This window comes from Taeniopygia guttata, chromosome 8 (assembly GCF_048771995.1).
Source record: "Taeniopygia guttata chromosome 8, bTaeGut7.mat, whole genome shotgun sequence".
NCBI lineage: Eukaryota > Metazoa > Chordata > Aves > Passeriformes > Estrildidae > Taeniopygia > Taeniopygia guttata.
Window position 1 is genome coordinate 3,730,896 of NC_133033.1, and position 25,352 is coordinate 3,756,247.

The window sequence follows — 25,352 nt, forward strand, 5'->3', positions numbered from 1 at the left end:
GCTGCCCGTTCTCCCTTCCCAGCCTTGCTTACTGCCTGCTTATTTATCACCCTTAAAAACAATGCAATTAATTCTATAACATCTGCACACTTGTAACTAAAACTCTTTACCTGGAGAGCCATTTGTACCAAAGCAGACTTGGTACTGAATATTCTTGTGGAAGTGCTGCTTCTCCGCTCTTCTCTATGGACAGCTGGAAAAAAAAAAAACAAAACCAAAAAAACCTTTGGGATTTCAGTAGGTGGGGTGCAAGAGAAGGGATCTCCCAGGCGTTTCTGCATAGCAGGTGCCTCTTGGCAATGAGGTTGGGACTTAGCACCAGTGGGTCAGGAAGCAAAAGTGCAGATCTGGCCCTAGGAATCAATTCCTGTGTCAGATTCACCTCCTTCACTTCACCTTTGCCATGGGTATGCTCAGAGCCACGAGGATCCACAGACACTTGGGGCCCACACAACCACATGGATGCTCTTCAGCCTGTCCCAGCTTCTCCTCGGAATTTTGATTTATTAAAAAATATGGATATTGATCTAGTACTGATATCCAACTGTGACGGACAAAAGCTCTCTAACAGTTTAAAGTTAGAAAGTGTGTGTTTATTGTGTGTGGGATTGCTCCCAAATCCACACCGTGCCTTCCAAGTGATTACAGAGTCCTTTTATCCATACAAGTATTGGATACCTAAAATACAAATACACATTCATCATTTTGGTACATCCCATTCCCCACTTCATATGCTGATCATTTCAAAATCTATTAAGCACGTGTGGTTTGTTCCTTGAAATGGGTCGGTGTCCCTTTCATGGGGAGGGGTCCCAAAATGAGGAAGTCAATGAAATCTTCCTCATTCTGACCTTTCTACCTTTTCAATGCAAATATGACAGATGAACTCTTGGTAGAACTCCCATTCCTTGTCTTCAATTGGTTTCAGAACAGAGGAGGCCACAATTGTCTCATGTTCCTAAAAGCTCTTTGTCAGTTTGTGTATTCTTCATTATAAATCCAGCTAACTAAACATTGTGTTAACAAGCAATCAATTATTAGTTAACTACTAACTTTTAACTTCATCAAGGCCTACTCATTTATTTTAATTAACTCTAGTAAGGCTTATTTCTAACTAAAATCTTAGCTCCTCTAAAATCTCTAAATTCCTTAAAATTTCCATTTCAATTTCACATCCATTTTAAAACTGTTTCCTGGTCAAGGTGGTATTTTCATCTGGCCATTTTCTTTTTGGCAAAGGAGACTTCTCCCCTTGCCCTGGCCTGGGAGCTGGAGGGCACTGCAGGCTGCTCTGCCAGAGCAGACATGAGCTAATCAGGCTGGCACAAAAATGGGCTTTATTCATGAAGCCAGCCCTTTTCTAACTTTTCCTTTGTTTATGCAGTGTAATTTCAATGTCATAAATACTAAAAGGTTTACTGCTGGGAGACAAGGACTTCCCTCATTCATCTCTGCAATTAAACTTCTTGTGCCCATGGTGGCTTTTCTTTTTAACTGCCTTTTAGGATGCAATCCAGGATTTTAAGAGGTTTCACTGACTGAATTTTTTAATGAGGTCAAAGAGTTTTTGAGGGAATTCAGAAGACAATTTAGGGCTTTTTTTTTTTTTTTGGTTTTGTTTTCTTTCCAGGTTTAGGCTTCATTTTTCAGCACAGTCCTTGAGGTTCTGAGTGACTTTGAACAAATTTTTTTTTTCTGTGACTTACTTTCACCAAACGTCTAACAGTACAAACCTTATTATTGACTTTAACTGTCTTTAAAGTGTCCAGAGCTGTATGTGAGCTACCCTAGAGCTGGGTACTCTCCCTGTAACTACTCAGCTTCTCCCTTTCTTTCTTTGCACAATCTCTACAGCCTCTGGGCTTCTCCTGGAAATGTGTCACACAGTGACAAATATTCTAAGGAAAAGGAATCCTATCAAAAAACTGGGAGAGTTTCTGCATGATAATCTCAAGCAGTGCTGTGTGGTGTTCCTGTCAGCTGTAGGACAGGAGGTGCTTTTATTCCATGGGCAGAGCTCACCAAGCTCACAGTAAAGAACTGGGATTCTAAAGATTTGGGATGGAAAAGCAACCAAGTAAGTTGTTTTTGGACTCTCAGTTGATTGCATTGTCCCTTTCTGTAGCAGTCACAGATTTTGTGGGTAAATTTTATCTTGGAGAAGGACATAAAGACATTCCATGGTCACTCTAGGGCTGTAATAGTTTTAAGCTGTAACTGTGAAGTTGCAATTGCAGGAGGAGCTGGCATGAATCAACCTACTCTCATTTCCAACAGCTGTTTAATGAGAGATTCTTGTAAGATCCCCTGTTAAGAATAGGCCATAATGAGTATGATGAAACCACCTCATCCTTGAAAACAAATTCCTTTTCATGGCTTAATTAAAAGTGCTCCTAGTACTTCTGTGAGCATACATGATAGCTTAGGAAAGGCTCTGTTTTAATTTATATAAAGAAGTCTCAATTAAGAAGCTAAATAGATAATGTGTTGCTTTAATATTATATAGTGAAAACTGTTATTATTTCTGAACTTCTGCTATCTCCCAGTCAAATATATTTGTCTTAACAGTTTAACAGCTTTTCCTGGGAGACCAGAGTGACAGCCACGTCCTTGTATGCTTTTAGTTCTGTCTTAATGTGATGCAGCAACTGATTTAAGCATGATTTGTGAGTGAATTTTTTGGGAGATCAATTACAGGTGGCTGAGCCCTGTGAACTGTTCAGACCCAGATATTTTTAGGAACAGGCAGCACTCATTAAAGCTGCCTGTGCAATGAGCAGCAGTGCCATTTGCCCAAAATGCAGCAGGGGTGTAATCTGCTGCAGGAGGGGTGTGTGTTAGTGCACAAGAAGCCGGGTGAGCAGCAGCTGGTGTGGCCAGAGCAGGTTTGTCACCTCTCAGTGAGCTGTCCCTGGTGCCCCAGTGCAGGAAACATCCAGGTGGGGGAGAACACTGCCAGCAATTCCTGTTCTTTCTGCTTCTCGTTTGCTACAGTGAAACATCCCTCTCTCTTTGTAGTTTCCTTGTAAGATGCTAATTAAAGGAAGAAATGTTGGTTTGAGAGAAAACTGCCAAAGTGAGTAGTGTAAAATAGCAACTGTTTCTTTACATTTGTCTGAAATTGCTGTGCCCTTGGGAGAAGCATAAAGATGAAAGTTCCCTGTGCAGAGACTTCCCGGCTGTGATACCTGAGGAGGAGGGGACAGGAAAGCAGATTGCTTTTGTACTGTTTCCTCCTGATATACTGAGAAATCAGTGAGTAAATTGCACTGAAACACAGTAGAACCTCTAAAAGGGATATTTTAGAAAGAAGAGTGAAGTGTTGAGGGAGGGTGCTGGCTTGGGTGAAGAAGTTTATGGCTCTTTGGGAAATGCCCTGAGCACTGGCCTCGGGCATGGACTGTCTTTTGGGGACAATCCATGGACAGCTGTGCTGAGCAGTCAGCTGGGGAAGAATTCAGAATTATGTGCCCAGCTAGTGAGGAGCTGCCTGAAGCTCCCTGTGGAAATGCAGTCCTGCCACAAGATTTCCCCTGCTCCTCTTTCCCTTCTATGTCTTGTAGCTGCAGCGTTCTGATTTCCCAACAGAAGGCACATTTGTATTTTGGACAAATGTGTTCTGATGGATCACTTAGATTGTTTTCACATTATCAGATTTTCTGTACTTAGCAATGACCTGATATCAGTGTGCCAGTGGAGTATGGTGGTTCATCACAGAAAAGTGTGGGAGACTCAAATCCAGGAGTTAAATTGTGGCTTGGTCTGCACTGCAAACTCCTGACCCCTGCACTGAGACACAACAGGTAGTGTTAGCAAAATGATTGTTAAAAAAGAAATAATGACTAAGGAGCCTTTGTTTTCATAGTGATTTCTGGTTTGTCTCCTGGATGATCAGACTGACATGGCTGACCCTTTGCTTTCCACTGTTTACAGCCTTGATCTTCTACTTTTGTCTCCATCAATACTGCAGGCTCTAATTTATACTGATTTTTGGGTTTTCTTGCAAATGTCAATCACACTGAACAATTTAGATGTGATCTGTCTTTCTCAAGCTCTGCTTCACACAGAGTTGCCTCCCTGTCTTCTCTGGGTGGGTTGTTGCAGACAGATTTGCTTTCATGCTAGGTGGGAGATCAAACCCTTCAGCAGAAACTGCCCGTGGTAGCATCACTTGAAAGTTTCATTAATTGCTCTTTGATGGTGCCTTGGTTTGCTGTTATTCTGTTATTTCCCCTAAAAAGAGGTGTATCTGCTGTGCTGAGTGATGTTCATAATTGCCCCCCTACTTTACCAAAATGCCACTTGTGAGAGGCTGAGAGATTGCAAATGTCAAGCGTGGGACCCATGAGGACAATCTACCAGTCACTGCTGAAATGATTTGAACTAGTGAACTCTTGTTAAAACTGTTAATTGCTTTTTTAAAAACACTTAATGGAAATTGCCACATTTAAGTAGCCCATAAAACCACGATGACACCAGCCTTAATCAGGTGTCACAAAAGCACATCCATTATAAGCTACCTGGCCCGAAAACTTTGATGGTGGAAATCAGTTGTGACAGCCTGGTGTTTACAGTCCTGCCTCTCTCTGGAAGAGGAGAATAATTTATTTGTTTAACTTATGAAGAGACTCCTCTCTGAACTGCACTTTTATGTGCAATAAAGCTTATGGAAGAGAATGACCCCAGGGGAGTCAGAAGTCTGTAGGATAAGGTAGTGGTGCCTGGTTTTGAATATTTGGTGACCTTGCTGCAGACTTAAAAAAAAACCCATGGAGAGCTCACTGAAAACCACAGTGCTGTGTTTTTCCAGGGGTGTTTTGTTCATTCCAAAAGTCAGAATGTTGCGGGGAGGAAACTCTGGTGCTAGGCAGTGAAGTCCTGCTTATTTTAGGTAATATGGTTGCTTGGGACTGGATTTTAAAGAGTAACACATATTTATGGGACATACTTAAAAAAAAATGTTAAATGAGTTAGCAATAAATCCCACTGAAAGCCTAGGTGGGCACTTTATGTATGAGGATACTGGGAATTCCTATTTACCTCTTCAAGCTGCCTTCTGAATCTGACAGGGAGAGGTGCAGTGGGAATAACCCCACTTCTTCCCTGGATTGTGTGTCCACATGACCCACTGGAAAAGATCTTTGGAAAGAAGAAAATATGGGAGCAAGCATTAGGTGAAGGTGTTCATGTGTGAGAGGAACATTTGTGTTCTGTGTACTCAGGTCAGACCCAGCCTGCAGCCTGTGTGTCGGAATCTGTGGGTATTGATGATTCCAAGATTGTAGAAAGTCTCTGTCTTTCTGCCCCATTGCCACAGAAGAAGCCACAATTCGTCTGTGCTGGTTTCAAGGTTGTTTATTCTGTTTATCTCTAACATGTTCTGCTGCCCTGCCGCAGCTCTGTCCTGCAGGGCAGCGTGTGGGGCTCTGCCCTCAGTGGGATGGTACAAACATTAAATACCAGAAACTACCTGTGCTGGATTTACAATAACGTGCCAATATCTGTCACCTACATTGAACAGTGTGTCCCCAGCCTGAACCAACAGAAAAATGCCAACACCACAGTGAAACATGGAGGGCATGAAGAAGGAGAAAAAGGACAAGACACACCCAATTTCCTCCATCTTGTCCCCTTTGGACCCCTAATCTAGAATCCTAAAATTTTACTTTTGTACCCGTGCCACACTTAATTATTACTTATATCAAACACTCAGAGCTTGTAATTCTTCCTGTTAAGATTGAAAACTCTTTTCCATGGACAGAGATCACAGCCAGTGTCTCTGGGGGCTCTGTCCAGGGGGGTTCCTGACCCCTGCCAGGGTCCCAGACCTGCCAGGGCAGCCAGAGGGAAGCTCTGGACTCCCACACCTGTGGCTGCTCAGAGCTGGGGATGGGATATGCTGGGCTCCCTCCTGCTCCCTGTGCAAGGCTGTTCCTCTCCTCAAACCTTCCCAAAAAGAGGTCATTCATGGCTCATCAGCAGTCTCAGAAGAGGCCTAAAAGCAGAAGTGGCCCAGAGGAGTGACACACTTTCTATCCTGTTGCCATGGGCCATTTCAGGTCGTGGCAGTTCAGCAGGGCCCTGCACCAAACCTTACAAACCTGTTCTGTTGCCCAGGGTTTTGTTTGCCATCCAGCCCCTTGCACCTTCACATATCACACTCACATATTTTATTATACATTAAAAATTATATCTGGAATTGCTGTTGACACTAAGAATCCAACAGAGCTGTGGTAGTAGCAGTATTGCCAGAATGGGATATTTTAAAGAGGGTGTAGTGACAAACACTGTTAGAAAAATACTTCAATTCACCCATCCCAGTGTTTTCACCTTCATGTCATGTGGAGTTTCCTCAGTACTGTGATGGTATTTCATTTTTTTTACGCTCCTGAAAGTTTCATACTGTCTCTTGCCACAAGTTAACCAAGGTAACTTCATGATATAACCTTAAATTCCAGTGATCTCCCTGAAAGACTTCACAGAACCCTTGAACTTTTTTGGGGGTGAAAGTTCACTTTATTAAACCAATTTAATTTACTGACTGTGCTGATCTTGAGCAGAGCTTGGGAGGCATAAGGAGGTACTTTTGCTGCCAGTATCCTGAACTTTCCCAGAGCTGCTGTGAAACAACTCCTTGCCCCTTTGAAGCTGTGAAAGTACATAAATAAAAGTAGGTATGAAATAAGAAATAGTAGGTCTTTATTGCGCTTGTGTGATATTTTGTAAAATCTTATTTACCTGTTATCCTGACATTTTATAGTACTATTAATTTTTAAAATATAAACTCTGAAAAGTGCAGACAGATTACCAGCAGAGCTAAAGGTAATTTTTTTTGTTTGTTTGTTTGTTTTTTTTGAGGCAACTGTTCTAAAGAAAATATTCTTAATCTTCATTCTCCAAAGGGAAATTTTGTTAGGGCAAATTCCTCCAGTCAGGGCAATAAATAAAGGTGAAAGAACCACCACAAAAACATCCCTGAATTATTAATTTGCCAGAAACAGCTTCTCAGAAGCAAAAGCCTCCTTGGTGTAGTACAGGATTGTAAAATACTCATTATTCACCAAACATGTAAGGATCTGCACAGATAAGAAATGCAGCTGGGTCCACACACCTGAGATCAGTGGCAGGTGTGAACCAGGTTTTGATTTTTTAAAATAAAATATGTCTAGCTCAAGGTATCCCTTCTTTGTGAGTCAAATGGGGAATATCTCTGTTAAGAAATCAAGCTGCTGTGAGGTGCAATGACACACATGCTTTAGTTTTGGTATGAACAGGAAAAAGTTCCTATTGCAATCCTTGGCCCAAAGATTAAAGGCTGCAATCAGAAATGTAACAAAAGCCTTATGAGTCCCAGTCCTTGCTTCTGCAACCACATATCCTTTCACTGTGGGTATCTTTAAAAATTAAGTGTACAGAAGAGAGGTGAAATATTACCAGTGGATCATTTACTGTATCCCAACAGTTCAATCATCACTGCTGGAAAGTCAATATTATATTAACTTCAGACTAGTCTTTACTGTAGTTCTCCAAAATGATGGAAATTCAGAGGTCCTAGTTTTCTAGCTGTGCATTTGGCTGCTTATGAAATGTCATGTAAAAATGATGTTTTGGTAAGAGATCATTCCCACTGTTCTCCCAAAGGCAGCAGTTCTGGGTTACATCAGGTTTGCTTTCAGAATAGAGTTTGCTACAAAGTATGTCATATAAATGAAAATAATATTGACATAAGGTGGCCAGATAAGGAACAGGGCTCGATGATTCCTATTGGAACTACCTTGAATATTTCTCAAATTGAATGTCAGCAATAACTTCTGAATGTCTGTCAACAGATGACTTCCCAGAAGGTGTTTGTTTGCCATCCTGACCGCAGTGGAAGATCATTACCTGGGATATAGATTATTTCATCTGTATTCTTCCTGCTGCTGCATAATTGGCATCTATAGAGTGTTTTAACACCTGGATTAACAAAGACCTTTGTCTTCCATTTACAGAAGATAAAAAAGGATTTGAGCTTTTTAAACTAAATGTATTTTACAGTATGGTAATAGATGAAACTGCTTCCTATCATATAAAATACAGTCAATTTTTGCTAAAAGCTTCAGGGGCTTCCCTCCAGCCCTTGGTCACCTTCTGTTAAGCAACCTGGGAGTTTGCCAAGGGAGCTGGCAAATCTGAGTTTGATCCCCAAACTGCTGGATCCCAAACCAATGAAATAATTTTGTGGAAATACTTTTAATTTTGTAGCACATCAGCACATGGCAGGTGTGTACGTGGTGTCTTCGTTTAAATGCTGTGAGTTCTAGTCAGTGTAGATTTATGTGAGTCCCAATCTGCATTTCTGAAGGCTGATATCTTGCTAATGTCTGATTCTAGTATTTGTACAGTTCACAGGAATCCTTCAAGGGTTTATTTGCTCTGTGTTCATCCAGGATAGAGTGAGTGTACCATGTAAAATAATATATCAGCTCATAAACTGCATGTACAGTGATGAGATGTGAGCTCGTTTCACTTTTATCACAGGACCTTGAATCAGGCTTGCTCTGCTGCCAAGTCCCCAAACACCTCCTTGCAATGTGCCTGGAATTCACTGCTCAGGAATTGTGTTTTTTTGGTGTATCCCTTTGTGTTCTGTCAGGCTCTGGTGCAGGGGACTGGTTGTTTCACAGATGGGAGGGATGCAGCCAGCGTGCCTGGGCTGCTGCTGCATTTTGGGTTCTCCCTGAGGAGCTCAGGAGTGTTCAGTGACACAGCAAAACACTGTAAGCTGTGCTTCCTGAGACACTCTGGACTGTTTGGGCTTCCCCTGCCTGCTCTCCTGCCATGTGCACATTGATTTCTGTGCTTTTTCTCAGCTCCATCCTCCTCTGTGCCACATGAAATGTGACGTGTCCTGCTCGCTGTGAGCTGTGATGGGACAAGGCACCTCAGAATGGAGAGAAGGGATGCCAGCAGGGTTCCTTCTCTTCCTGCTCACCTGCAGAGCTGTGCAGGCAGAAGGATGACTTCTTCCAGCCTCTGCTTCTGGGAGCTGGTTTAATGAGCATAGTGTGCAGCACGCCTGTTTATTGTAAATGCAGGTGAACCCAGTGGGAAGAAATGATGGTGTCTGACTCCAGTTCAGAAGGCTGAATGATTTCTTTATTATAGCTACACTTTAATACATTAATATACTATTTAAAGGAGATACTAAAACTACATACCTACTTTTTCTAACTACTATATCTAACTGACAACTTGTGACCCTCTCTCTTGAGTCCAGCCCGAGGTGGGTTGGATTGGCCATCAGGCTCAAACAATCCTCACCAGAATTCAACCAAGCAATCACCCCAGGTAAACAATTCTCCAAACACATTCCACCTGGGAAAACAAGGAGCAGAAATAGAAATTGTTTTCTCTTTCTTCTCTCTGTGCACCTCTATGAAAAATCCTGAGAGAGAAAAGAATGTGTCTGCTGCACCCGTTGTGCGTGGGGTTGAGATGTCACAGGAGTGTGCACTAAAGAGGTTTAGGGAATTTATGGACTCGACTCACCCACAGTGGACTTAGTGGGGAACATAATTCATTTTACTTTTTCAGTTGCAGTTCACAAAAAGACTGCTTAAATCCCAGCATTCTCTCCCAGCTCTGAATGCCGTCTGTTAATCCCCTTGTCCTGCTGGTGACGGCTGCAGTGTTGGACAGCAACTGTTGCCACAAACTTGGGGATTTTTTCCCATCTTCTCTCCCCATCTCTTCATGAACTGATCTGCTGTGATTATGAATATTTTTGGACTCTCCCATGTCTCTTTTTTTGTTGGCAGAGTAGTGCTTGTCTCCTCATAGGTTGCTCCTTTGCGAGACGGGATGAATCACGCTCGGAACGAGCTGTCGTGTTGTCTTGTGCTCTGGAGGAGCTACTTGTTACTTGTGCTCTTCACGTCCTCATGACAGCTTGTCAGGGAAAAGAAGTTTTTCTTTATTTTCTTTTCCCTCTATCGTTGTTGACTAATTAGTAGCCAAATAGACAGCATTTGTTTTTGTATTCAAACTGGTGATAGTTTAAGGGTTGGATGCAATCCAGAGCTCTGGGACCAAATAATGAACTTTGGGGATGGTTAGTTGAGGATGTGATTTGGAGTGGCAAAGTTTCCATTCATGGGGAAGGTTTCTGTGTTTTGGACTCCAAACAATCATGATTAGTTCTGAAGTGCCATTTCAACAGTTCATGTTAGACAGTTCAAGATGTCACACTCGAGAATCAGGGGGGATTGGTTTGAAATTTTGAATCTGACTCTTGATCTCCTTTGGTTGTTTAAATGAGAATCAACCAGGGCATCAGAACTGAAGTCCCCGAGCAGAGGTGTTGTCTCCTGAAGATGACTGGTTGTCATTTAAACTCCATGTGACTTTCTGGGTGACAGATCACCCCGTGTACTTTGTGTGTTTATTTGTACCTGGCTCCAAGCAGGAAGGCCACTCTCAACCAAGACACCTGTTTGTCCAAAGGAGTTAAACAGCCACAAGTTTGTGTCCTTTGGAGAGTAACCAGGGCCCTATTTTTTTTCAGTCAGTGATTAATTGCACAGAGCAGAAGGTGCACACAGACATTTTTCATACCCATCACATTCTGGACAGGGGGACTGGTGGAACTGCACGTCCTGTGCCTCCCTGACACAGCCACGGTGGAGAGCAGACCTTGTTGCTGGCAGCTTTCCTGATCCACCTCACCTCATGCGAGGAGACTCCATCACCTTCCCACAGTGGGACCAGATGTCCCAACACGCAGTGTAATATTGCAAAGAAGGGAAAAAAATGAGGTAAAAAGCTCTGAGAACTAATCTCTGTTTTGTCGAACAGTTGGAGAGCTCCTAGCCATGGCATCTCAAACCTGACAAAATTACCCCAAAGTCACTGATTTTACATTCCATTTGGCAGTAGAAAACCTTCCAAAGTATTCAAATTCTGCTTTCCTTCATCAGCTCCGCTGGGAGGTGAAATAATTCCGACTAAGGGATTCCTGTGTTTCACTCAGGCCTGGGAATGATTAGCCATTTTTTTACAAGATTCCTTCTTCAAAGTTTTTCTTGCTTTTATTCCTCCTGGCTGTGTTTGCAGTGCAGTGGCACATGTCTACTCCAGTTTGACGAGGACCAACCATCTTTGGGAGGCTGGTTTAGGGTGAGACCTTTGCTGTATAACTCTCATTAATGGTTGGAGAAAAGTAGTTGGGAATTTCATCTCTGTCCACGGTGCTGATTATCCATCCCAGGCTGCTGCCTTGGGGACAGGCTTAGACCCTGCAGCCTTAATGCGTGTGTGTATCAAACACAGCTCTCCCAGAAGGTAGCAAGTATGTTTGCTATGCATTATTTATAGAATTCAAAATGCATTCTCTTAAAAATTACTGTGGACTGTGCACTTTTTTTGCATTGCAGCTGGAAACACGGGGATCTCTGATGTTGGAAGGGATTGGGATGGGCACTCACACAGCCTTGTGCTGGACAGGGAACCCTTTGAGGTGCTTAAGATAAGCAATTAATGGTTTGTCTGCTGGAGTTTAAGTTTCAGTGACAGAAGATTAAAAAATAGCTGTGCAAAAACATGAGTATGGCATAGCAATTGTAGAAAGGCATTTTATTTTCAAACAAAAATAAATCATAAAGTGTTTTGTTCATCTTTTTTTGTAATGAGATGTACAAAGTGTTCTTTTTCAGATGTGGTGGTTTTCCAGGCAGGGTGTGTTTATCCTGCTCACTAGGCTTTGTTCAGAGGTGCAAATCTGCCCTTAAAACTCTGTTGTCCCCACAGGGTAATTGGAACACACGGAATTGGTGCATGCAGGGAATTTCACCACTCCTAACACCCTTCTCCATGCGTGTTAATCCTCTTTATCATTTGTAGACACCATAGAGACAGAATCAGGCGGACCTTTTTAAAAATTTTGATGAAATTATGGCTCATCCAAGCAGAATGTTGTTTCCAGTAGGGATGGACAGGCTCAGTATCTCCCTCACCAGTCTCACCTGCATAGATTTAGTGTTTTGAAGCCTTATGGTACTCTCTGTAGTGGGGAACTATTAGTGCCTGGACTCTCCTGTCTTCTTGATCAGCCTGAAAATGTTGTCAGAGAGCCAAGCTTTACTCTGTGCACTGGCTGATGTATGGCTGAGCTCAACCAAAGACAGATTTATATTTGTTCTAGCAAATTTAGGGCTTGTTCCTATGCCTTTTGTAGCCATCAGGAGGAGTTTTGGGTGTTATTAATGATATGCATCATCTATAAGGCAGGAGGATGAATTATATAAATTGCTGGCAATCTCCTGCCAGCATTTCTGTGTGGATTTAAAAGTCTTATTTTGCCCTGGATATTTCATCCCCACCTACCAAGAGGTGTGCCTGGAGTGTTCCAGGGATGGCCTGCATGCAGGTAATGTACACAATTTCTTTCTTATTCACAGGTAATAAAGTGGAATGCATCAGCACATTGCAGGCATTAAAATGTATGGTTTCTCTGTGGCCTTTAATGAGGGCTTGCAGGAGTTCCAGTGCTCTACAGAAAATATTGGATTTTTCTCCTACTTTCTTGCAGGGCCCAAAGGGACAGGAGGAATTTGCTGTGTGTGTGTTTTGAGGGGAACAAATTTAGGATAATCAGGGTTTTTTTCTCTGGTTTCTCAAACACACCCAAACCTGGAGCTGGGTAATCTCTTTAGCTATGCATCATTCCTGTGCTGGTGCCTGGAAGAGGTTAAAGTCCCTGTGTCCCTGCTTAGCAGCTGGAATTAGCCATAGGTGTGTTTTCCAAAGGCAGCCACTCTGCCTGGGCTTGGTTTGGTTCCCAGGACTGTGTAAGCTTGCACAAATGTTCTTTTAGATATGACAGTAAATCAGCTTTGGTTGTTTATTTTCCCTTTACATTTATTATCTATAAATGTACTAGCCAGTAGGTTTTCTGGCTGCAGTTAGGACTGAGATAGGAGGTTGAAAAATGTTCCCAGAAGGGACATTTGGAATGGGTAATTGTGATTGTTCACCCTGGAAATCTGACTCTGAGCTTGTCTTTTCCAGTCAAGGAACAGATACACTGTGTGACTTATGTCTTACCAGATCCACTTTGGGATCTCACACAATCAAACACTTGGAGACTTGTCACAGACTAGGGCAGTATCCACAGAATATATTTAATGACAGATTTCAGGTAATTTTCAGGACACTCATGAATTGTTCTCAGAGATTTTGCAGAAAGAAAAGCAGCTAGTGTACTTTGGATACTCCTCACCCTCACTTGGCTGAAGCTACGTCTGGAGACAAGTCTGGGACACTATCACAGAATGGGTCAGGTAGGGAGGGACCACAGTGGGGTCATCTGGTCCCACCTCCCTCCCCAAGCAGGGTCATCCCAGAGCACAGGATTGCATCCAGACAGTTCTGGAATATCTCCACACCCTCTGTGCAAAACCAGTTTCATTTCTTGGTCACTGCACAACAAAGAAATTGTTCCTCACATTCAAGTGGAGCTTCCTGTGCATTGTTTCTGCTCCTTGCTCTTGTCCTGTTGCTCAGCACCATGGAAAATGTGGATTTTTCAGTGTATTTCCTTTTGTTTATGCATCCACATCTAATGGACTGTGGCATTCACACCTTCACAGTTCCTCCCTCTCGCTGGGTAGAGCACCACCATTTTCCAAAATAGGTGCTTGGTCAAGCTTAAATCCCCTGAGAAATGGTGACTCTGAGTGCCCTTTGCATCTCACCTGACTGCCACGTTCCCCCTCCAGCAGCACCGTGTGTTTTGGAACATCTGCTCCCCTGTGGGAAGGTGGCAGCAGGAGACAACACGAGGTCAGTTCATGATTGTGAGAGCGTTCAGGCAATCTGCCAGTCTGAGCACTCAGCCCATTCTCCTTCTCTTAACTTGTCAGGAGTTCAGAGCAAAAATATTGCAGCAAAGAGGCTCATCTAGAAAAGCAGCATGTTAATTACAGGAGGCAGTTTCTTGGCTATCAGCTGCTGTCCTGCACAGAATACCTTGGAGATGTACATTTTTACTGTGGGAAGACATTAAAATCTGGAGCTCCTGGCTCTGCTTTCTTGCTGTTTGTTACTGCTACTGCCATTCACTGAAACTCCTAACAAAGATTTTTTTCCAGAAAACTGGAACCCCAGTTTTCTCCATATTCTCTGTCTATATATATTGGAACCCCAGTTTTCTCCATCCATATATACTGGAACCCCAGTTTTCTCCATATTCTCTGTCCATATATACTGGAACCCCAGTTTTCTCCATATTCTTAGTCCATATAGACTGGAATCCCAGTTTTCTCCATATTCTCTGTCCGTTTATCCGATTCTTTGACCATCAGATAAAGTTTCATTCCCATCAGGTCAAATTTTCAAACATTATCAGAGAGTTTTGTATCCAAATATCTGTTAAGTTTTAGAAGTAGCTCCAAGTGCCTGTGGCTGGAAGTGAGGCACTCCTGTCATGGGGTTGATGTTTTGTAATTTATAGCAGGGGAGAAATGACAGTATTTCAGAAATTAAGCCAATATTTATGGCTTATATGCCAAGATGTGGCAAAAGATGCAAATCCATAGAAAAGCAGAATTCAGGAGGTTGAAAAATCGAGCTCTTTGTATAAATTATCAGGGTAGCCTCAGATCTGTGTTTGCTGAGTGGCAATCTTTGTGTGACCCAGGCCTCCATGACTATACAGCACATACCCAAGTCCCTGGGTATGCTTTAATGTATTGAAATTAAGGATGCAAAGAGAAACCATGATGGGGGCAGTGGGGCAAAGGGATTGATGTTTTAATCTTCAGTGTCTATTTTGATCAGTTTACTGCATTTTTTAAGCTTCAAATTCAATTCAATCAGCAAAATAACAAATCCTCGCTCACTTCAAGCCAACCATTTCCTAAATGCTACAAGTAGAGGGTTTTACCCTGAAAGATGGAGAAAGACCCTGCAACGACCCCAAAAATACAGTTGTCTGCTCTCAATTATGCTTGAAGAGAGCTCGAGGATTCCAGTGATGGATGACAGTATACAAATCTCAAGTAGCTTTGCTTAGTGTGTTTTGTGATATGATATAGGAGAGATAATTCTTAGCCAGTGTCTCTTAAAGGAAATCCTGAGGGTGAATCAATTACCTTTCTTTTCTGAATCAATAGAGAGGGGATGTATTGCAGTTACTTTGTGCTTTTGCGAGTGCTCGAGCACAAAGGATGGCTCTTGGTGATAACCACTGCAAAGAATGCTGTGCCATTTTTTCCTCTTTCTTCTTTTAAGGACACTACAACCCCCTCAGTTCACACACTTTATCATTCCCAGTCACAATCTTGTCTCAAGTAAGATTTAAGAGCAAGAGGAAGAAGTAAGCTGTCCAAATGCCCAAAACACGGCCTGGAGTCCTAATGGCAGCACTTCCCCTTCCCAAGACTCTCCAAACCCTTGGCATTTGTGAGTTTTGCCTCCAAGAACATTCAGATTGAGGAGATGGAGTAAGGGGAAACACGGGAGATGGAGGAAGGGGATGACACAGTGGTGCTAGCAAAGGTTAAATCAAGTAGTTGGGGCTCAGCCAAGGATAAAAATACAGATTTCTTGTATATCTGAAAGAAAATACCTTTATGTTTTTTGCAAAGTATTTCTGTGTATCCCACCACAGATTTTCATTCAAAAAAAGGTAAAATACTGCTAAAGTCAGGCATCATATTTTAAAATTTTCTGATAACTTATTTCCTTCATAAAGTCATTATTATGCTCTCAAAAGGGTATTAATATGTGTGTGTAATTTGATTTAGCCAGAAAACTTGCTGAGTGGAACCCATATGGTCACCTGAGAGAGGCGAAACGGTAGGAACACAAAATGCCACGTGCTTTGTGGTTCAAGTTCTCATCAAAGCTACCTGAAGACAAGTGAGGACACGTTTCCTTTTCCCCCATTTGCATCTCTCCAAAGGTCCAGACACACCTGAGAGGAGTGCACAGGTCACTGTGGGTGTCTGTGCTGCCTAAAGAGCATGGGGAGACAGAAAAATGGAAATTTTGGATGAAAAGGGGAGGCTTCTTAAGCTCTGCCTTTTTTGCAGAGGTCCCAGGAGGGCAGAGGCAGCCTGAGGTGGCTGAGAACTGCACTGGGCTTTTCCCTCTGGTTCCCTTGGCCAGGAACCACTTTCCTCCTCAGAAGCTGAGAGGAATCTAAAGGCACTGCAGAGACAGCGAGGGGTCTGGCCACAAACCAGCTCTGCCTTGATGCAGAAATGGATCTACTTGTAAGAGGGGGCTCTGCTCTTTGCATTTTGTAGCTTGAATAGAAACAAATTAAAAAAAAAAAAAAGGAGCCAGTGTGAACCTTCCCACCTGGTGTAGCTCCTGTGTAACCCCCCCAAGCCCTTATTTGAGCACCACCCCCATGTTAGCTGAGGGTCCATGACCCATAATCAGTTTTATGCAGATCTTTAACGAGTGGGATGTTTTTAATATCCAAAATTGCAATTAAAAATGCATTCAGGGAATGTTGGTGGTGCTTTGTCTGAATGTCAGAGATGTAATATTCCCTCTACAAAGATCCTTTTTCTGCCCTGGAATATAGCATTTATCTACAGGTAGTTCAATAATAGAAACAGTTTAACAAATTAGGTGGAATTCAGGAAAGAAAGATGATTGTGTCTGAAAGGGAATTTTCTGGGTGAATAACAAAATAGTTTTGATATATTTCATTTTGATGAAACACCAATCAGCTCAAAAGGGGAACTACCAACAAAAATATTTCAAGGATATTTAAGGTACAGAAAGGGCTTTTTAGAAAAGTTATGTGTGTGTAAAGTACTGACAGGGATATAAATGAACTCTGTCTGGAAAAGCTGGATCCTAGAAATGCTGTGAACACCAAGCAGCCACAGATACAGCTGCACCACAGGGGTATTTATGAGTTTGAGCTGAACCATGTTTGAGTGCCAGAGCTGCTTCTGAAGCCCTGAATAGAGCCTTAATCACTGAAGGTAAAAAATAAATCTGTGCTGCGACTCCGTGCACTTCCAGAGGAGGTGGAAATGCATTTCTCCCAAGGTCTCTCTCCTCTTTTGCTGGGAAGGTTCCCTTTGGAGAGGAGATCCTGCCAGTTTTCTTTTATATTCCTTTCCACTGAGTTATTCCCCTTGGTTTCTCCTTGCATTCTTGGAGGAGAGAGAAGCAGTTTTCATACCTTCAGGGTGTGAAATCTGGCTCTGCTGGGGTGGATGGAAATTTTTCTTTGACTTAAAGGCGATCAGAATTTCCTCCTCAGAGGCCTCTTAGGAAAACCAGATGATTTAATCTGAAGCATCATAGTTATGAGGATCATACATAAAAGAACAACATTAACCTCGGAGCCACATGCAGAATTATTTTTGTGAGAAAATGAGCAAAATTGTATAGAATATTTTCAAGGCCTCCTCAGTAAGAGAAAATATTACAGATGATTAAGAGAAATAAGAATTACAGATTGAACCACCAAAACCTTCTTTTTTACACTGTCTCTTTAATTAGAAAAAATGAGCCTAACCAAGATGTATATCATCATTGATTTTTATAATAAGCTTTTAAAGCAAACATACGTGGTGTCATGGTGCTATTTTATAACATACACTGCTAACCATTTATTCTGTCATATAACAGTTCACCAGCAGACATATTTTATTATTTTTTCTGTGTAATAAAAAAAGATAAAATCAATACCTATTATATGGCATACCTTCAAGGTTAAAAAGTACTAAATCTTGATGCTAACATCTTTCCTGGTATGCATCAATTTAGAGCAATACAAATTCAATACAGATACATTTTCTAGCTATATGATTAAATCTGGATCCAAAGTATAACAAAGGATTTGGACATTTGGAAACTGAACATCAAAAAACTGTCACTGGGCAGTGTATTTGTGTTAAATTTTGCAGGAAATCTTAACTATGGAAGTTTCAGCAAGCAGGTACAAGGACCAGATATTATTGGAGGGAAAGGTGATGTGATGTCCCATATTGGGGTGTAGTTTTTGATCCAACAGAAAATCATTTGGCCTAATTAGTTGCCAATTAATGGCTTTATAAGTTCCACAAAACTGGAGTGCTTTTCCCCGTCCCTGTGGCTGGCAGTCATTTTGCAACAATTACAGAGTACACTCAATTTAATGATGAATGAATTTAATTCAAAACTGAGAAAGTGAAAATGGAAGTGTCAAAGCCATCAGCACACCAGTCTTTGCTGGGTTATAGCTGTGACTTGAGGGCCGGGGTGGGAAGCAGTGGGATAATGTTGCAGCCCATTACTGTGCACTTTGCCTCTGCTTTGAGGCAGCATCAAAAGAAGAAACTCCAGCACTTATCTCTGCTTATTATGAGTTATTTCAAGATCTAGAGTGATTGTGGTAGCTGTGAATGAGGAAGGACATGCTGTCTCTGTTTTTTATTAAGCAACTGAAGCTTTTTTTTGTGATGCAGAGATGAGCATGTGGCAGGTGTGAAGCCAAGGACACTTGTTGGTGATGTAACACACAGTGTGCACTTCGTGTGGATTTCATTCAGAGTGAAAGCAGAAACCTTTTCTATCCATTGCTGCTTTTTCATCACTCAGCAATTAATTGTGAGTTGAGATACTTAGGAACATGCAGTGCTTGTTTCCTGCCTGGGAGCAGGCTTCTCCTCTCTGCCTGGGGAGGGCTTGCATGGAGTTAAGTAAGCAATAGTTGAGACTCCTTGTTCAGTGACATCCTTAAAATGCAGAATGCAGATGACGCTGGAAATGCTAATGAACAGATTCATATTGATGGGATAAAATCCTGCCCTTCTGTTCTAAATGCTGATGGGCAGGAGATTTACTTGGGTGCCATCCCTGTGAGGAGCATCACCCCTTGTGCTTATGGGGAGTGAAATCAACTTCCAGTGCTGAAGGCAAAAATGAGCAGCTAAGACTGAATGCCTCTTATCCTAAGAGTCTTCTGTTCCTCTCTGCAGCTAGATAATAGCATAAAACTATTAAATGTGAGGTTTTTTTACCCACTTGGCTTTAGAGCTGTTCTCAGCAAGATCAGATTACAACTTTCACCTGGAAACGTCCTTTCCTTTGCTTTCAGTAACAACCTGAAAAGTTCTTTAATGCACTTACTTGCACGACTTTGTCTTAAAAATGAACTCTTCTCCCAGCTGACTGACAGAAACTCTCTGGAACAGAATAGTCCATGTTTTCCAAAGTATCTGTCAGCTGAAACACCTGTTCTGAGAGCTGTGCCTGGACTTTTGTTAGTTAGATGAATTCATGGATATTGCTTTTTTTTTTTTTTTTGTTCAATTATTTGGACATTGCAGAAGGATTCCCTATTGTGAGATGAGAAAATTTCTTTGAGAATCTCCATGCCAATTATCAAATCATCACCAAGCTCTGTATTCCTTTGAAATATGCACTTACCATTAACTATATCTCTTTCTACTGACAGGAAGAATTCCATAGGTTACCTAATACTTGTGCTGTTGCCTTTATTTTATTTTTTTTTTTTTTTTGAGGGCAGCTGTTTAATGAACCAAATAATACATTGCAAGCACCTTCTTTGTACATCATACATTTACTGGCTTTATTTTTAGACAAATGTTTTCCAGATAAAACAGCTTTTTTTGGCCTTGGTTTAAAACATCTTGAGATAATTCAGCTTGCTTCTTGCAAACATCGCAGGGAACGTTAAAAACAAAATACAATTTATGAAGAAATACATGGGTTTGGGGCTTTTAAAAATAATTTGGTAGAGAAATAAAAGGCTAGAGATAGATTAATGTCTTACACGCTAAGTGTAAGTTGGAGAGACATTTCACTGGCAAGCTGTAAGCTTCTGGATGCAGAGGATTATAGGGAAATGCTCACACAACTTTAGCAGCATTACAAACAGCAATGCCACAATGAACAGAACAGCCTCATTGCAGCGATCTAAAGCCACTGCTGTTTTCTTTAAGGCAAACATTGTTTTTATGCCCTACAGATAAATCCCACTTTAAGCTTTGATCAAAGCAAATACACTCACTTTGAGGCTTTGGGCAGATGTAAATTGCTTTGTTATACACATGCATTTGCATACATTTGCAAGGAGACACGGTCTACATGTAATGGTGTCTTTTATTTGTGACAGAGCGCTGAAATTCAAATAACCAGTGGTTTTCTGCCATGGAGAAGGCAAAAGTTTCTCTGCAGAGGAAATAAATAACACTAGTAAGGCAGGGCTGAGGTTTGCACTGAGCTCTGTCCTTGCTAGAGAAGGGCCAGGCAGGGCCCTGAACATCAGAAATTGTTTTGTTTTATCTATTTTACTGTTCTGTCTAGCAAACAAATGTAAATGGCATAATTCCTAGAGAGGGACATTTCTCTTGTTTGACCACTTCTGGAGTGGCTGTGCCAGCAGTGGAGGAAATGTGCAGTTTGCCAAAGTGTTGGGTATCTGTCTTTGTTACAGACTTTCATTTGTTTTCACATATTTCTCTACTTAGTTTTCTGAATTAAATTGGATTAACTTCCTCTCTCTCCCAATTAATGCTGTTAACAGTAATAAGAACCATAATGTGTGAACATCTGGCATTTTAGTACACAGTAAGCTTTTAGAAATACCAGATATGAATCTATTGAAATCTGTCTCTATAGTGATTTTCCCAGCATTTTGTGGATTAGACAATGATTTCTTCTTTCCTCTCTGCTTTCCTTTCATTATTAAGGTTTGTTAATCCTTTAGATGCCAGGGTTAGATAATTAAATACCCCTTTGTAATTACCGTGGTGCCTGTGGGTTTGAGACCTCCAGCTCATTAGGCAGCGTGCTGTCCTTCTAAGATATTGGAGGGAAACACTTTCATACTCATCAAAGATCTCTGTGGCAAATTAAGGTCAGGGCTGGCTCTGTCAGGCTGAAGGCAAAGGCTTTATTTTTGTTTCATTAGTTACCACTAGGGCAGTTCATACCAGAAACAGCTGAACCCAAATATTGAACAGCCACTTCTTCAAACCTTCCCTGCTTTCAGTGGCAAACCCTTATAAATTACCAGTGATGGCTTGGTTATAGTGAACAGAGAGCTTTTGTGGGGCTGCTGCACCTTCATTCACTCCAAAGTGAACATTTGCCTTACACCATCTTTTATTTCTACTCTGTTTCCCAAAGCTTTTATTATAGCTGAAGAAAGAATTGAAGCAAACCTCCAATTATTCCCCCCTTGTAATTTTGAGAAATTGCCAGATAAGAAGTATGAAACTCCCACCGCAGTTGTTGCCTCAACGCTTTGTGTTGCCTTCACTCCATTTTGTGTCCCAGAGATTTGTGTTGACTTTTTGCTGCCTGTTTTGATGTCTTTTCATACCCACCTTCACTTTGTTCAAGTGGTTCTGGTGGATGCCAGACTTGCTAAGGAGTTTTGGAATTTCAATATGTGAACTCCTCATTCAGTCCTTCATTGTGCCTTTGTCCAGTAAATCCTGGTTTGATTTGGTGTCTCTTTGCTAAAATCCTGTAGAAGGATCATAGAATGTTCAAATGGTGAATGATGCAGCACTGCCTGCTTAATGGGAAACAAGCAAATGGAGCCAGTGAGCTCTAATGTGAAAACCCTGGAGAGACACTAAGAAGGAAAAATGGGAGGTGGATGTGGCTTATTCAGGAAGGAAACCTATTTTTAATCCAGAGAATATTTAGAAAGGAGAAAAAATTCCTTTCCAAGCAGAAGGATGGAGCGGTAGGGACGCAGACATAGCAGATTAAAAGGATTAATTTCACATCCCCATTCTCACCCATCATAGCCTGTCCCCTCTGCAGTGCCTGGAAAGAATTGGGAAGGTAGACTGGGATGTGAGCAGAGAAAAACCTGTGCAGAAGCTTTGAGAAGGCTCACAGAGGCACAGTGAATTCTCGTGTGAGGCAGGAGCAGCTTCTGAGCAGCCGAACGTGCTCGCAAGGGAGCCCTAAGATGTTTTTTCCAACTGGAAAATTAATAGGGAGTAGCAGGCTGCTCTTCTGCTGGCTCCAGGCGAGCAAGGGGAGGAAGGGCATCCCAAAGCCTGCCATCACAAGCCTACCAGCACAGAGGGGGAAGGGTGTCAGCACCAATCTGCCAGATGGAGCATGTTAAAGGGCAGCCTGCTGAGCAGGGCAGGCAACAAGCCTGAAAAGCCAAGCGTGCCGAGGAGCGCTCCATCTCCCCTAGGAAAACAACAGAGCTGCAGCCAGGCTTTGCAATTGCATCACTGTGATTCACAGAGGCAGAGCTGGGGGTGCAGGTAGAACTTTGATGTGTTGGTAAATGAGTTCATCTGGTTGTGGCTCCCTGGCTGTGGGGCTGGGCTTGGAGCTGACGCTGAAATTCTCATCCACCAAGGTGGAGCTGAGATGTCCCACGGGACACAGCACTCCAGCAGCCAGGAATGAGGGCTGCAGAGGCTGGGCAGGACCTGAGGAGTGAAGGAAATGCCATTGAGCAAAGCTGGATCCTGCTCTAAATCCCAAGAAGAGCATCATAGTCTCGTCATCATTTTGTGTCTCCGTGATTTTTATTTTTCCCACCTCTGACTCCATAACGGGCATCAGAACCAAAAGGCAGCTCTGTGTCAGCTCTGTTTGAAGTGTGCTGTGCCTCATGTGGTCACCTCTGATCATGGGCATGACCTGCCAACTTCTGTTCCCAAGAATTTTAACTCTACAGGTATGATGGCTTTTGCTGACGTGGATGTTGAATGCCATAACTTAACTCTGTAATTTGCAAAGTTTTCAGTTTATAGTGCTCTGGTGCATGGAGCTATGAAGCAGGTTTGCATAAATCTTCTTTTTTTATCTCATCTGGTGGTTTCTTTTTTGATGTTCTCCTGCCAGCAATTTTCCACTTTGCTGGACAAATGAATGCATATAGGTGGAACATCCATGGCAGCTGAAAGGTTAACAGAAGGAAAAAGTAATGACATCAAAGGAAGTTTTATTAAGTGAAGTTTCATTTTCTCCATTACGGTCTCTTTGTATGAATAAACTTTAATTCTCTGTAAAGCACATGAGCACAGACTAAACAGGAGCAGAAAGCAGGAGAGTACAGCAAAGAATATTAATTTGTTGTTTTTCTATAGTTCCTTGCAGCTGAAGGTCACAATGATGCATTACAGCTCACACCTCTCTGCTCTTACATGGGTGTTAAATATTACCAGTGTCTTATTATAAATAAATAAGAAACTGAAGCAGTGAGTTGCATATTTAAAGAAGAAAGTGAATGTCTAAGGCAGTACTAGGAGGAGGGAATGTTGGAAATTTCAATTGCCAGTTTTGGCCCTTCTCTGATGAGAATCTTTCATTTTCAAGGCCATTTCTGTGAAGATACTGGGTCCAGGCTCTGTCAGCACTAAACAGAAAAGTAATAATCATCCCACAGATTCATGATTGCACCTGACACACTGAATTTATTTGAAAAAAAATTCTTCTGCTGGCAAATACTCCTTCCATGCCTGCATGCCAATTATGGGATAAGTACCTTTTGTCAAGAAAAGAAAAGCCTATTGTTTTAAGGGGTTTCCAGAAAATTATACACCTGAAAGAGGTCACTTTCTATTAGACTTGAACAATTCCAGCTCTCTTAAAAAAAAAACCCACATGGAAAAAAGAAATTAAGATCCTGTAATTTTCTAAATTGCAAAAAGATTTATTTTCTCTTTCTTAAGTTCTTTCCACCAGGGTTAGCTGCTGTGTAGTCAGTGCTGCAGGAGCTGAGAGCTGGGAAATGCAGGGGCAGGTTTCAATTTCAGGTGAGGCTGTACAGAACTCACACTTTTCCTTCTTCAGGTACAGTGTGGGGTTTGTTTTGGACACCTGTGGTGGTCAAAGTTACTTGGGGACGGGAAGATGAAGAGCAGAGTAAGGATAAAGAAAAGCCAGGCAAGATTTCTAAATGTTGAGAGAGTGACCCCCTTCTTCAAAGGCTGGAGATTGTTGAGAGCTCTGAGGAAATGTTATAGGGAGGAGAAAGCAGAAGTCTGCCTGTGTTAAGATTTTTTGTATGTTTTTAAAGAAACACACTTGAGTCTCTTGTCAGTAGCTTTATTGAGGGATTTAGTATTTTTTGTGGTGTAGAATAATACAAAAATAGAAAATTGTTATTGACACAGTATTTAACAAAATATTTAGTCATTTTTTTCCATAAACATTTACAGTTAACAGTAGATAATATATCCATTTCCAACCCTGATGAAGTAGTATTTTTGCATAGTTTTGGGAGGAAAACCCCCAATTTTCTCCTCTATTCAGTGACAGCATGCAGTGATTTCCTTTAAATGAAGATTTTATAATGATGTACCGGTCCTTTATTGGTCAGGTTCCTGTCACCCTCTGTGTTCTGGCAGCTTCCACCAGAGATCAGATCCATAACTTGGCCCATATGTGATTTATATTCACAGCCTTTATCTTACCCTCTATAAAAAAATCTCTGGGAAAAATCTCTCTGGAAATCCACTGTGTCAGTATAAGTGTATGCAAAGGGATGTTGCTTCTCTTTAGCTAAACCAGTAGCATTAAAAACTGGTGATGTAGGGATTAAAAGAAGAAGAGACAAAAAAAAAAAATAAAAGGAGACAAAACCACCAGGTTCCAAAATCCCATTGAAAATCAATACAGCTTTAGCACAGGAGTTATTTATACCCTTTTGTAAATGTTATCCACCTTTTCTGGGTGCAAAGTGCAGATTCCCAGTGGAAGGCCAGCTGAACACAGCGAGGCTAGAGGAGGAGGATGGGAAGAAGATAACAAGGCCACTGGGGAAGGACACAAGGCAGTGGAAATTGTCTCAGACACTGCAGAGTGGTGGGTAAAGAGGCATGAAAGAGGAGGTGTGAGAAGGGTAGGCACAGAGGAGGGGTGGAGGGAATGAGAGGGCTTAGAGGGGAAGGAAGGAAGAAGTGTCAGTGCTGGCTGGGGAGGAGAATCCCAGCTGCCCTTTGCCACCAGCAGGACCCCAGGAATGAGGAATAACCAGCACCCCGCGGTTCTGCTCACAGTGTTGTGCTTCACCTCTTTTGAAACAGCAAGATTTCAGTGTGGCTGCTCTTCTGCAGTTCCCAAGGGTGTCCTGTGTGAATGGCAGAGCTTTCCTTGCAAGTGGAAGCCAGCCCAGTGAGTCCTTCTGGAGAGAGCTGCTGTGGTGCACAGGTCAGCTCATGGCCAAAGGATCTCGAGGATCATCAGCCAAGGCTGTGCAGCACTTGCCAGGCTTTGCTGGGATTTCTCCCACCTAAATTCAGGTTTTATTTGCACTTGGAGGAAGGAAAAATCAGAGAGGAGACCTTATCAGTGTCTATCAGGATCTGAAGGGAGGGGGCCAGGAGGATGGAGCCTGTGGTGCTGAG

The 25,352-nt window shown here is 42.0% G+C and overlaps 1 protein-coding gene across 11 annotated transcripts in view; it reads left to right on the plus strand.

Moving 5' to 3' along the window:
• DAB1 (DAB adaptor protein 1) overlaps positions 1–25,352 on the plus strand; it is a 411,790-nt gene that overhangs the window by 47,898 nt on the left and 338,540 nt on the right. The window contains exon 2 of one of the 11 annotated variants that reach the window (XM_072932573.1): positions 23,689–23,759. The exons of 9 other annotated variants lie outside the window; for them this stretch is intronic. The gene's annotated coding sequence lies outside the window, so the exon portion shown is untranslated. Of the gene's footprint in view, positions 1–21,496; positions 23,760–25,352 lie in introns of those variants that run through there. One more of the 11 variants, XM_072932572.1, reaches the window with a different exon arrangement.